The following is a 15,150-nucleotide window of genomic DNA, read 5'->3' on the forward strand; positions in this document are numbered from 1 at the left end:
CACTTTCTGGAATGTTCTTCTCTGCCTTTTATCTCAGCTATTCATTCATAAAATCTCAACTAAAAGCTACCTGCTCAGAGAAGTCTTCCCTGATGCTTCTAGACCAGATCAGGCCTCCTTGCCAATGTACCCTTTACTATTCCCTTGTAGCACTTATTACAATTTTCAAGCACACATTTATTTGGGGGGTTACTGATTTAAAGCCTGTCTCCACCAACAGCAGGGATCAGCTCTACACTTCTCTTTAATGTGTCCGAAGCTCCTGGGTCACTTAATGTGTTGCAGTGCTTAACTAAATAACAGCGTGTGTGATTCTATTTAATTCTCACAGCAGCCCTGTGCGGTAGGAACTATTGCAATCCTCGTGTGACAGACAGGACAACTGAGGCAATGGAAACTTGCTCCCTGCTGTAGGCTGAATACCCTCCCCCTCTCCCCAGATGTCCTAGAACCTATGAATATAAGCAAAAAGGAAACTCATAGTGCAAAAGGGGCTTATATGGCAAAAGGAATTTTGCAGGTGTAAGTAAATTAAAGATCTTGAGTTGTGGAGATTATCTTGGATTATTACATGGTCAGCCCATGCAATCATAAGAGTCCTTATAAGAAGGAGACAAGAAGTCAGAGAGGGAGAGGCTGCTGTGTGGCTGACTTTGAAGACGGAGGATGGAGCCGTGAGCTAAGCAGCCAAGGGTTGCTTCTAGGCAGCCCCTAGAAGCTGGAAAAGTCAAAGGAACAGATCCTCCTGTAAATCCTTCAGAAGGAACATATCGCCACAGACCCATTTTAGACCTCTGGCCTCCTGAACTGTAAGATAGTAAATTTGTGTTGTTTTAAGTCACTAATTTGTAGCAATTGGTTACGGTGGCAATAGGAAACGAATTCACTCTGCAGATCCTTCAGCTGTGATAAGATGACTTGAACCCAACTTGAACCCTTGACTACCTGACTCCAGAGCCCCGTGATTTTAAACACTCTACTGAATTGCTCTCAAATCAACTGCAAGCCCTCTCTTCAAAAAGCGTGAATAATGTTCCCACATGACACTAAGCAGCCCTCCTCGAGTACTGCCTAAAAGCATTCAGATGAATTTGAGAGATTAAGGCATTTCAAAATTGTTTAGAGGACGAGACCATCCACAGGGGAACAGTGTTCGTTTCTGTTTACCAGAAATGTGACACAAGCCTGAAGGCTGTGATTTGCTGATGCCCTTTGCCAAAGGTAACTCCATGTGTGCTTGGAAAGACTTTTGCTGCTGTCACCCTGTTCTTTCCCTTCTTTGTATAAATATTTTCAGTGAATGATGTGGACAACACTCTAAAAAATCACTGGCGAGGAGTCACAAATTGCATATGGACGAGATGGTATCATATAGGTGCCTTACAGAATGTTTGCTCTCTACAGTAAAGACAGGACATGATGAAGGCTGTTTAAAAGAAGCAGCTTCTAGCAAATTCCTTGGCAGTCCAGTGGTTAGGACTTAAGAAGCAGCTCCTAGGCTAGTGTATCTTCTTTCAGGTACCAGTTTTCCAGTACTTTTTCATCGCACAGAGAGATCTGTTTGCCAGTAATAAGTGTGTGCTTGGTTACTTTTGTATCTAATGAAAAGATTTGAGAAAACAAAGGGAAAGAAGAAAACTAATATTTATTAAGTGATGTGTATACCTAGTTTTCTTCATATAATATCTAAATGATTCTTCATAACAATACTGGAAGTAGATATTATTGACCTCCATTTTCACTAAAAACAAAGAATTGGGCTAAACAATCTGTCCAAAGTAAGTTGTAAAAACTGAATTCATTTCCAGACTTTTTTCTTATCCCCAAAATCTCTTTGGGAAGGTTTTCCCGAACTTTTGCTGGGCTACTTGTCACTACTGTTTGCATCACTAAGACTCTAGATTTACCTTTCCAGATGAAAAATGATAACTTTATTTATATCTTTAAAGGGCCAAAGATATTAAGTGTAGAGGCTGGTACATAGAATGTATCTAATGAATACTTACTGAATTATTACATGAAGAAGTGAATGAAAGTAATCATACAGAATTTACTTCAATCCTGTTTTGTGTACCAATTTCTCTCCCTGGCAATCTCCTGAAAATGAAAAGCATAGAAGCCAGCAACTAGAAATGTATACCTTAAACTTTCACTGAGCTATCCCTGTACATTTTTGTTTTAACAACAAAAATTTCATACTGCATCGCAATTTACCAAGTGCTTTCACATATATTACTTCATTTGACTTTCACAACATCACTGGTATTATTATCCCTATTTTGCACATGAGAAAACTGAGTATAACAGAAGTTAAGCAAGTTTCCCCAAATTCTGGAGCTAATTAAATAACAGAGCTGGCCCTGGAACTCTCATTTTTTGGTCTTTAAATCCTATGTTTTTTTCCGCTACCATCGCATAGCTTCCTGCTTAGGCTCATTATTTACTTATCTCTTATAGTTTGAAAATTCTATCCCAACTGTCTTTCAGTTTTCTTTTCATGTCTTTAGTCATTGATTTATAGATTCAGTCACAAACACACAATTGAATGCTTACTGTGTGCCACGAGCTTGAGGAACAAATAGGCTGGGAGAAATGGACATCATCCCAGTGTCTGTGAAACATGAGGCCTAGAGAAGAAAAGAGACTTTAGACAGATAAGTAAACATATCAGTAGATGAAGAAACATTTGTAAGTGCTAGAAAATGAAAAACATCAGGTGATATAAAGGAGGAAACAAGGTGAGGCTTCCTTTAAATCGTTCAAGGCGTGAAAAGCTTTTCTGAAGAAGAGACATTTAAGCTGAGACTTGAAATAAATGTTGAAATTAACAAGGAGAGGAGCACAGCAAGGAGCTTTGGATGCAGAAGGAAATCCTGCGCAAAGGCCCTGGGGTGGGAATGAGTTTGAAGGACAGGGAAACAGACACAAAGACAATGCAGGTGGGAAATAGAAACCAAAGAGGAGAGGATGATGGTGCTAGATTGGTAGGTGGGGCCGGAAGATGGAAAGTGTTGAGGACCGTGTTGAAGACTTAATATTTTATCCTAAGTGCAATGGACTGTCTTTAAAAGGTTATAAGCATGGAAGGGAAAGTGCTGCGCTTTTCTAATTTAATTTTTTAAATTACTTTGTTGAGTAGTCAAAGACAACAACTAAAGAGAACAATTATGGTTTCAGGTGGTGAACAGACTCTTCTAAATGTAGTTTGGAAATAAACTCAAAGGGACTTAGTGATGACTTTAATAGGGGATGGGCTAAGCGTCAAGGGTTACTCCCAGGTTAAACCCTGGCCTCCTTGGTGGGGAAGGTTGAGAGTGAAAAGGATTTGGGAGAAAATACAAGTTCAGTGCTGCACACAGTAAATCTGAAATGCCTGGGAAACTGGAAGAAGATAGCTGAGTATGTGAATCTAGAGCTCAGAGGAGAAGTCTGAAATGTGGTTTTAATTTTTATTTTTTCTCAGTAATAATTGTCAAGAAATCAACATTGACTGCAGCTTTCTTTATCCTACTTATGCATAAACCCAGAATCTAGAACGATGCCTGGCACAAAGTAGAATTCATATAAATAGTTTTAGAATTATTTTACATAAGGAAAATATTGAGGCCTAGAGAGGGCTGAATAACACGTGAAAACAATGGTCAATGGTCACGTGACTTCTTTTCACCGGACACTTAAACCTTCATTTTTCTATACTTAACAACTGAAATGGCAATCATTCCCTTAAGTAATTGCTTTGAGGGCATTTACTATATTCCATATGTTTATATAAAATCTATACTAGTCCATTTCTGCTGTAGTAGTGGTTGATCCCTTTAAAAAATTCATTAGCAAACATTTTTATTTCAGTAAATTTTATTAAATGTCTTTTTAATCTTTAGTGATTGCTGATGAGAACGAATGGCAGGTTTTCTTCTAGAAATTTGGATTCTGACATACTTTTACTCGAAGAGAGGAACTAATTAAACATTCTGAAGCAATAAAAATTTTGAGAAAAGAAAAAATAAAAACAACAGAGAAATGCTTTTCCAAAATGCTTTCAGTCAAAATATGGGGAAAAAATCCACAACTTTACTGCAAAGAATTACAGCCAAGCCCATTTTTTTAAAGTGCTGCTTTTTAAATGGTGCCTTTGCATGTGAAATGAAACAGCTGTCTTTGCTTAAGCCACAGTCTATATTTGCAACATCTCCTAAAAAAGGAACTGAAGATAAGCTTTTCTTTTTTAACGTTTTAATTAGCTGCTCAGATTCAGATATTGAGCTCCTTTTATTAATAGCTTCTTTCAAAGGAAACAGTCGTGAACATAAACTAACATGTTTTTCTCAGGAAGTGGGCATGAGATATTTATATGTATTTATAGTAGTGTGTGTTTCTATAATCTATGACTAAAGCTAAAAAAATCTTTATGCACCATCTCCTCCCACTTGCCACTCCCTCTCCTTCAGTGCGTGCCTCTCAAAGTGGGACTCCGCAGAGAAAGAACTCCTGGCATGTGCCTCCCAGATTTCGCAAGTAGTGTCGCAAACCATACACGTGGCCACTTCTGAAGGCCCTTCTCCTGAGCAGATTACTGTCACACCTGGCTCCTCTCTCCTCAGACTGATCTACTAATTCTGTCTGACTTTCCAAGAGCTATAGGCAGCCCAAACTTCTGAGGGCCCTGGAGAAATCCGGTCCCGAAGCTTCTCCAAGCCGCTGAGGGACAACTGGACTCTTGGAATTCTTCATAAGGTGAAGCAAACTCTTAGCAAGGACAACATATCTCTGTTTAAATATTGAAAGGTTATTAAATGGAAGAAAAATTAGGCTTATCTGAAAAGTGCCTGGTGGTATAAATATGGCCAATGCAATAGGTGAGCTCCAGAGAGACATATTTTGACTCAGCACAATTAAAGGCATTTACTCAATGAGAGAATAAACAGTGAGAACGTTCAAGTACAGTCAGGATGACCACTAGGTAGGTATCCCATAGAGACATGTAAGTAGTGAGACTAGACCAGTGCTTATTTTTATTTATTCTATTTGTTGCCGATGATCCACAGCACGTGTCATCAGGTTATACACACATAAGAAAGTGTGTAACATTTTTGTTTCAGTCATTATATATAAGAACATATATATGTTTCATGTATGTATAAATAATGTACATGCATAGCTGAAGCACAAATTTCAAAAAGACAGTTAAACTTACCAGCTTTATGCACTATGTATTTCATTCTATTTTTATTGTATCCTCTGGTCGTTAAAAAATGGCTGGTTACAACCCATTAAACTGACTTCAAACTCACTAATAAGTCACAACCTGTGGTTTGAAAACCACTGGACTAGACAATTTTAATGACTCTTTTGATGCCGAGCAGAGGAAATCGTGACCCTTTGCTTCAATAAACTTTTACGTAACTAGTTGTTGCTTTGTTGCTGTGCTGTTGTTTTTGACACTTGTGTACACGAAAGGCTTCAACATAACCACCCTGAAATTGTAGACAGTCCAGTACAGCTGCCATCACTATAATCATTCGGGGAATAATTGTTTTTTAACATGTCTCTAGAACTAGGTAGTAGAACCACATAAAAATATCTCAGTAGTTTAGACCACAAGGGCAATCATACATTCAATCCTTTGCTCATTTAACCAATAAAATATCTATTTATTTTATTTCAAAAGCCTCCCATCCTGTTTGCGATGCCCGAAAGAGACAAATAATATATATGCTTATTAGTCCTGCTTGCCATTCCTCCAAACATCCCAAGGTGTTCCCTCTTCCATTTTACAGAGATAGTGAGATAAGAACTGGAGGACCAAGGTAGTAAAAAGGGTGCCATGATAGGGGATAAGGATGGTGATGTTGGGTGTGGGAGGTCAAGAATAGCCTTGGGTTGGAGAGGGATAAATTGGGAGATTAGGATTGACATATACACACTACTATACGTAAAATAGATAATGAATAAGTACCTACTGTATAGCACAGGGAACTCTACTCAATACTCTGTAATGACCTATATGGGAAAAGAATCTAAAAAAGAGTGGATATATGTATAGGCATAACTGATTCACTTTGCTCTACACCTGAAACTAGCACAGCATTGTAAATCAACTATACTCCGATAAAAACAAACAAAGAAAAATAGCCTTGGGTGAAAGGTAACAAAGTAGATCCCAACAGACTCCCAAGACACTCAACAGGCACCCGTTTTCAAATGCATAAAGTGAAAAACTGACCCTCTTCTAGTTTACTACTTGTTGACACATGAATATGAGAGTCCCTAAAATGCTGGAAAAATTGCACAACTGCTATACAATCCAAACTTGTATCTCTGGAGATAAATTTACCTTTCTATTTCGGCATGTCAAATCTAAGTTTTCAGACAGCCTGGAAAGGATGGGAAAGCAGCATTTAATGTAGTCACATGTGTTCCAGGCTCATGCAAAGACTAACACTCAGTAAGAATTTATGATGGATTTTATGACTCAGAAGCAGAAGAAAGAGATCATGGTCCCTGAACTTAGTTGGTTTTTGTTTAGAACATTAAGGAATTGGTCCAAGGTCACTGAACAAGAGTAACTAAATATTTACTGAACCCCTTAGAGTGTATTAACTTTCCTATAATTAGTCTTCTTTTAAAAAATCCCTGACATCAACTTAATATGTTGTCTTTTGTCTTTTTGTTTTTCAAGGTATAGTGTTCTACACGTGCTCTCAAATCTTGTCAAACATTATTTCTAGTTAATTATGTTCTAAGTTCTAAAGTGCATTAAATATTTCTACTAGTGATAAAAGTGAGTTCAACTGACATGCCGGCAGAGCCACGGGGTCCGTAGTATCTTACATATTTTGTGGCCAGAATGGCACCACTGTGCCATCGCACAGATGGGGCTCAGGCAGGGAGGCAATTTTCTGAGGGACACAGCTGTTTTGGGTGGCCCGGCAGGGGTGAAAACAAACCAATGGGTGATCTCCTGGAAACTGGGGTAGTGGACCTTTTGTCTTAAACGTCTAGGACTCCTCTTCCTGTTTCTTTCCGGGTAACAAATGATTTCCCTTGCATTCAAACTTACTCTGCAAGAGGATTGAGAATCAGTGCTCTACACTGATTCTGTGGTACTCTTTAGAGAGGGTATTTGCATTTACACCTTATTTCCCTCCCAATGTCACGTAGACCCCCCTGGAGTCAATGAGTCCGTGACACACGGCCATCTCTCCTTCCTGCTCAGTTTCTCCTCAGCTGCTTGACTAGTATCCTTATAGGACTGTACACCTGACCCCTGGTAGCTCTCAGTAAATCACAAAGTAGATAATACTGAGTGTCCAGCATGCTGCTTACTTATTTTTGACTTTTAATACAAAGGTGCAAACTCCGTGGTGAGTTTTGCACGCTTGAACCACGGTGGGTCTCTCTCCAGTTCCCAGATCCCTCCAGCCTTTTGTTTGCCTAACCTTAAAGCACTTCAGGACACCGTGTTCCCAGACTTTGCTCTGGTCTAATCAGGTTCGGTGTCCCAGAGGGGACTGCAGCTCTTGGCTAGCTTGTCCCCTGGTTCCTCATCCAGGAAGAAGCAGGGAAGAAGGCCAGAGGCTGCACCCCCAGCAGCTGTGAGGTTACAGCTCACTGGCCCTTTGTGCTCCGCTCTGACTCCCAAACCCCTGGGGTCCCTCGCAGAGCCTGTGCGAAAAGGAATCTGGCTGTACTGGCATCCTCACCTTCCTTCCTCTTTGAACTCCTGGCAGGAAGTCACTGATACAAGATGACACTTAAAAAAAAAAAGAATCATGGAAGGCTGCCTAAATCTTGAATTTAGTTCAGTTGTCAGCTTGCCTAGAAGCCGGGAAAACCGTGTAAGACGTTAGATGCATCTATGTAACCGGATTTTGAGAATGGCCTTAGCATTGGACCCCTTACACTAAAAGCAGATACATCATCGCGTTTTAGAGCTGAGAGGGGCTGCAAAGTCTTTTAGAAAAGAGAAGTAAGGCAGAGTACTGGGTCCCAGGCTCAATTCACCCCTGTCTGAAAGCTTGCTCTTTCTCGGAGTCTTGCGCGGCTGTACTGGAACCAGGACTCAGCTTTGCAGAGACTCCCTGAACTGCAAGGGACCACAAGACATCTGACTGACAGCCTCCTGCCTCTGGTTCAGACCGCCTGTTATCATTTGAATTAGGAAATTGGAAGTTCTCCTAACTTTGTCCCTATACCCCTGGACATTGCTCTGTGTTAACTTATCACAATAGTGGTGGGAGAGGGGAAATTTGTTTCTTTATTAGAAAAATTCAGAGAAAAGTTAAAGTTTGAAAAATTACTGTCTTGAATTTAACACTAGATGATGACCTGGACTCACCAGGGTTCTGGCGGGCAGGGCTCTGGGCAGAGCAAAGAGGGAAGGGAAGTAATATTTCAGGCGTTTCTCCCGTTCCAGGCACCTTTCATACACTTTGCAAATTGTCACCAGAGTCCTGTTAGAGCGGGTAAAGTGGAAAGTGAGGTTTATTTAATAAGTGAAGGCACAGGGTCTCGTTTCTTGTTTGGATCTATCTGAATCCAAAACCACAGAGAACCTTTCCACCAAACTACTGCATCCACCATGTGGCCTTGGTCCTGGCTTCTGTCTCTTCCCCCACTTTTTTCCTAAACGTACATTCATGGTGTGCTTGACCCACAGTATCTATATATTTACATCTATATCTATATTCATCTCTCTATCGTCCATCTCTCTGTCATCTATCATCTATCAGTAAATACAAAATCTAAAATCATCCTCCCAGACACTCATTGAACCCTTGAGGATTAAGGCTTCGGGAAGCAAAGTATCACACAGAACACTGGGCAGCTGAGATGGAAGGGTTGTCCCAGGTCCGTGTGACTCTAGGTCTCTGCTTTTTCACAATCCCCCTGCATTTGTTCTGACATTTGAAAGAGCAGCTTATGCGTGTCAATAATTTGGCAGCCACGTTAGAGCCAAGAGAGAAGAGAGGGAAGGGCTCTGTGTTGGAGAAGACGTATGAATGGAGTAAAGAAGAAGGAGAGCCGTGCCTCAGATGGAACTGCAACGGTGACAGTATCCACCCCAGGCTGTCCTTCCCTCCACCTGTTTCCTCTCTCCCACCTCATGTCCAATTCAGTGACTTCTGGTAGACCGGCTTCTCAGAGTGAATCTCATTAACTCTACTGGACCACCAGCTTCCATGCCACCATCATTTTTCTCCTGGATTACCGCAAAAGTGTCTTTACTATTCTCATGCATAACATCTAGAATGTTTCCTTGAAAGCATAGATCTCATCTTAATTTTTCTGTGGATAAAACACTTCAGTAGCTTCACACTGAATAGACTAAAACCTGAACTCCTTATGTGAGTTACAAAGCTCCCTCTGATATGGTTCCTGCTCACATATATGGTCTTAGATTCTCTCCCTGTCTCTGTCTCTCTGTCTCTCTCAGGAGTGATCCAGCTCTAGGACTTTATACTGCCCTTTGCCTAAAACCATTTCTTCCTCCCAGATTGTCAGGTGCCTTCCTTTTTCTCATCAGTCAGATTCTATTTCTAATGCCCTCTTCCATAGGGGCCCTCTCTTAGCATTTATTATGGATTGAATTGTGTCTCCCATAAAGACATGTTAAAATCCTAACCCCCAGTGCCTGTGAATGTGACCTGTGATTTAAAAATAGAATCATTACAAATATAATCAAGTTAAGATGAAGTTATACTGGATTTGACTGGGCCCTAATCCATTGATGGTATCCTTATAAGAAAGGGAAAAATTTGGACACAGACACACAGGGAAGAAGGCCATGTGAAGAAGGACAGCCTGGGGTGGATACTGTCACCGTTGCAGTTCCATCTGGGGCACGGCTCTCCTTCTTCTTTACTCCATTCATACGTCTTCTCCAACACAGAGCCCTTCCCTCTCTTCTCTCTTGGCCAATAAGAGATTGGAGTGATGCATCTAATGAGCCAAAGAATGCCAGGGATTGCTTGCACCTACCAGAAGCTAGAAGAGGCAAGGAAACATAGCTCCCCTAGAGTTTGCAGAGATAGGGTGGCCTCCCCAACACCTTGATTTCAGACTTCTATCCCCCAGAACCATGGAAGAATAAATTTCTGTTGTTTTATATAACTCATTTTGTGATCATTTGTACAGCAATCCTGGAAATTAATACAGAAATCAATCAAGTTTGCCCGGGGCTTCCCTGGTGGCGCAGTGGTTGAGAGTCCGCCTGCTGATGCAGGGGACACGGGTTCGTGCCCCGGTCCGGGAAGATCCCACATGCCGCCGAGTGGCTGGGCCCGTGATCCATGGCCGCTGAGCCTGAGCATCTGGAGCCTGTGCTCCGCAACGGGAGAGGCCACAACAGTGAGAGGCCCGCGTATGGCAAAAAAAAAAAAAAAAGTTTGCCCCAACTAACTCTCTAGCTCATAGACCATCACTCTCTAAAATTACCATTATTTTATTATATATGTAACTAATAGATACATTTACAATATTTATACCCATCTATTAATGTTTCTGATATTTATATCTATATGTATATGTGATATATGGATATTTGAAAGCACAAAAATGTATCCATGTGGTTCACTGAACACCTAGAGGATCGTCTGTGTGTAATAGGGCTGTATCAATACCTGTTGAATGAACAGATAAACTTTGTGAGTGCAGTAATAGAGCTATGCTCAGATAATCTCTGAACAAAAGCCTTTATTATAAAGCTCTTTCTTCACTGAAGGCCAGGTTATCTCAAATGCAGAATATTTTTCCAATGCTTCATTTAATAAATCTAATTCTTTGAACACTGAACTCAAATTCTGTTCCACTTATTCAAACTCCCAGAGAGATAGAGTGTTATAAAGATATGATTTTGTATCAGTTAAGAGATATGTAATATGTATCAATGTGATTCCTACAGCAAAGGTCTGAATTTGAAACAATAAAAATAATTAATAAAAAATTGAAAAAACAAATTGAATTAAATATATCAAATGTATCAGGTGAGAAAATACAATTAATTTACTTTTAGCTGTCCCCAGCGCTTAAGAACTGAAACAGGAGAGGCCCAAACAACTATGAGTTTTTCCATCACTTGGCAAAAATAAGTTCATTTTTGAATGAGTTTAGGTTTGGCTGCATTGAGTATGGCAGTTCATGCTCTAATTCATCATGTGATCTGCTTAATTTTGTTCTGACATCACTTTCTGTTTCCTAAGTATAAAGCCTTGCAGATGTGTTGAGTATCATAGATGAGTCCTAATGTAGAAAAATCAAGTTTGTTCCAGTGGGCAAAGTTCAGGCTTCAAGACCCAGAACCCTCTGATTTCAATCGCAATGGACCACATAATCACAGGCAAAGAACCCTATTTTCTGAGCATGACATATTGTTTTTCATGGCACTTGTTTTCTTTTAAAGATCATCATCAAAGTAATAGAAGTTTATAACAATGATATAGAAAATACAAAAAAATAGAATACCAAAAATGTAAACCAGTCCCAGTCTTACCAGCCTCAGGTAACAACTATTAATATGTTAGTTTATTTTCCTCCAGTTGGTTTTGTGTGTACATATTTATAAAAAAAATATGCACAGAAATACGGCTGTGTTTCTCACAAAATTAAGGACACATGGTATATAATATACAGCTTTTGTATCCTGCTTTCTTTGAAGTCTATATAAATATTGATTTCTTTAATTCACATTCTATGTGAATTTTTTGTGTTTGTGAATATGACTTAAAAATTTGCCCAACATTTAATGACATAAATATGCTATAAATTAACGAGCAGTTTATTGCTGAAAATTTAACCTATTGCTAATTTATAAATGATGCTTCTGTAAAGATTGCTGTCCATAAACCTTTGTGTCCAGGTCTTTGGAACTCGGTCTTTCCCTGAGTTTTTCACACCACAGCAACTCCTTTCTAAGAGAAAGTATTCCAAATGCTCTAAGAGATCCAGACAGAAACTGCAAGGCTGCTTGTGAGTTAAAATGTCATTTCTCCCGCATTCTCCCAGCTAAGTGAGTCACTAAGATGAGCACAGATTCAAGGGAAGGAGAATTCAAGAAAATGAGAAGCTGAAATAAAGTTGTGTGTCTGTTTTTAAGAAGGATTTTGGAAAAATATAAAGAAGTCAGGTCCTGCTGGATTTGAAACTAAAACTTTCTTATTCCTAGCTTCTCTCCACCTTTCAGTGGAGGAGTGGCAAGGTCACATTCCAGAAGACTGAATGGGATGAGAGAGTCTGTCGTGGCTCTTCTAGGTAACAGTCACATGCAAAATACACTTAGACTTCTTCCAAGACCTCTAAAATTTGATCCACTTACAGTATCATCACGAAGTCCAGGGTCTCTCCATCCAAATGAAGTACAGGTACAGAGGAGTTTTCTTGGACAGTAACTCAAGAACATCCCCTCTAAATCTGTAAACCTATAAATATGTTAGCCAGCCTCCCCACCACCAATGTACGCACTCAACCTACAACAGTGATACAGGGATAGAATAGTGATGGGTTGAATCCTGTCTCCTGTAAATTCTCATGTTGATGTTCTAACCACCAGTGCCTCAGAATGGGTCCCTATTTGGAAACAGGGCCATTGCATATAAAATTAGTTCAGGTGAGGTCATACTGGAGGAGGATGGACCCTTAATCTAATATAACTGGAATTTCTTTTTTTAAAAAGGGGAAATTTGGACACAGGCATGCAGAGAGGGAAGGTAATATGAAGAACATATAGAGAGAGGGCTTCCCTGGTGGCGCAGTGGTTGAGAGTCCGCCTGCCGATGCAGGGGATGCGGGTTCGTGCCCCGGTCCAGGAAGATCCCACATGCCGCAGAGCGGCTGGGCCGGTGAGCCATGGCCGCTGAGCCTGCGCGTCCGGAGCCTGTGCTCTGCAGTGGGAGAGGCCACAACAGCGAGAGGCCCCTGTACCGCAAAAAAAAAAAAACAAAAAAAAACAAAAAAAAACATAGAGAGAAGACAGCCATCTATAAGCCAAGGAGATTGCCCTGCAACAAACCCTTCTCCCAATTCTCAGAAGAAACCAACACTGCTGTCATCTTGATCTTGGACTTCTAGCTTCCAGCACCACGAGACAATAAATTTCTATTGTTTAAGCCACGCATTGTGGGGTACTTTGTTATGACATGCCAGCAAACTAATGCAAGAATGACTGAAATAGACATTCTCATTTAATAAGAACAGAAAGGGGAGGCCTACAACATACATTGGTCCATAGCAATACTGAAACTGATCTGGACACATAGCACCAGTTTCTTAATTAGATTCTCCTTGGGTATGATTTTTTTTTTTTTTTTTTTTTTTGGCCATCTTAGCTCTGCTCTTAGGACTATGAGCTCTTCACTCTGGAACACCCTTCCTTTGCCATAAGATGTGACTCATTTTTTCCACTTTAGTAGCTTTCTCATCCTGCTTCCTGAAGCCCTGTCTCTATTGCTTCTAATCCAAGTATACAATGCTTCGGGTAGTGTAATTATATTACAGCGTTTTCTAGATTTTCTATAAATCTTATTAGGGTTTATTGCATTAGACAAAATCCATGCCCACAATTCCCCAGCTTGGATTCAGAGTCTGGATTCTGTGAGCTAACACCCTTCTGTTGGTTGAAACACTTTTGGTCTAGTTGAGAGAGTTTACAAGACATATCCTTAAATCATTTTGAAGTTTAACAAAGGGTCTTACAGACACACTCCTGGATTTGTTCTTTATGCCAAGGCTATTTCTTTCTTTGAGAGTCTTTTGCCATCTAGAGAAGGTAGAAATCAGAACTGGTTTTATTTTCAAATCCAGCAAGGCCTGACTCTTTTATATTGTTTCAAAATTCTGCTTACAAACAGACCTGCTACTTTATTTTAGCTTATCTCTCTATTGATACCTTATCGTATGTGACTAAAAGAAATTAATTGGCATTTTCAAAGTTCTGCTTAGAAATTCCCTTAGCCAACCACTCTACTTAATTAGGTATACTTTCTATTTTCCACGTTAGTATAGACCATAGTGCTGTCAAAATTTCTGCCATTACATAACACAATTTTTTTTTTCCTTAGCAGCCAATAACAATTTTCTCACTGTCTTTAAGGCTTATAGTCATCAACATCCTAGATTTTGCCCACCATATAGTCTGGAAGAGAATGTCACACGTTTTAGGCTTCCGTTTTGACAGTACCCCAATTCCAGGCATCAAATAGTTAACAGGTAAAGTTTGATCAGGCAAAACAGAACTAAAAATGATATGGACTAAGGGATTTATTATGGGAATTAGACCTTATTTATTTATGGAAGCACGTGAAGAAGTCTACAGAAGACTTTTCTCTGACTCTAGTGGTGGGAATAATGTCCCCATGGGTCAGTAAGACCCACAGTCAGGAAATAAAACCAGAAGTGAACTGGGGAAGGGTGAGGGCACACTGGAACCTGTAGGGACAAATCCAGAACGATAAAGTCCAACCCACCTCTCTTACCACTTCTGACTTTGACGACACCAGTGACCTGTGACTAAAACTATTGTCCTTTGCCACAGAACTACACACACACACTCAAATTAGGACTTGAAGCTGAAACAAGATCCAGCAGAAACCAGAGGAGCTGGAGGAGATGCAGACCCAGCTGCTGCCCCAGCACACAAGGTAAGTCCTCAGACAGAGGTGAGGTGTGTGAGATGCCATCACACTGGCACGCCACACCTTTGGAGAGTAAGGGCCACTGTGTCCCTTCCACCTTCCATTAAAACAGTGCTTGAACGGAAGGTGATTGTGCCCTGCCCATATAGCTGAAGGCAATAGGCGGACACACATGGATTTAAATCTGGTTCCTGTAATGATTCACACGATGCACTTTTTTTTTTAATTGCAGCATAAGTTGAGATACAATGTTGCGCTAATTTCTGTTGTACGACAGAGTGGCTCAGTTATACACATGTATACATTCTTTTTTTATATTCTTTTCCACTATGCTTTATCCCAGGCGATTGGATATAGTTCTCTGTGCTGTACAGTAGGACCTTGTTGTTTATCCATTCTGTATATAATAGTTTGCATCTACTAACCCCAAACTCCCAGTCTGTCCCTCTCCCTCCCCCTCCCCCTTGGCAACCACAAGTCTGTTCTCTATGTCTGTGAGTCTGTTTCTGTTTTATAGATAAAT

The sequence above is a fragment of the Monodon monoceros genome, unplaced genomic scaffold, assembly GCF_005190385.1.
Source record: "Monodon monoceros isolate NGI ecotype Baffin Bay Population unplaced genomic scaffold, NGI_Narwhal_1 Super_Scaffold_17, whole genome shotgun sequence".
NCBI lineage: Eukaryota > Metazoa > Chordata > Mammalia > Artiodactyla > Monodontidae > Monodon > Monodon monoceros.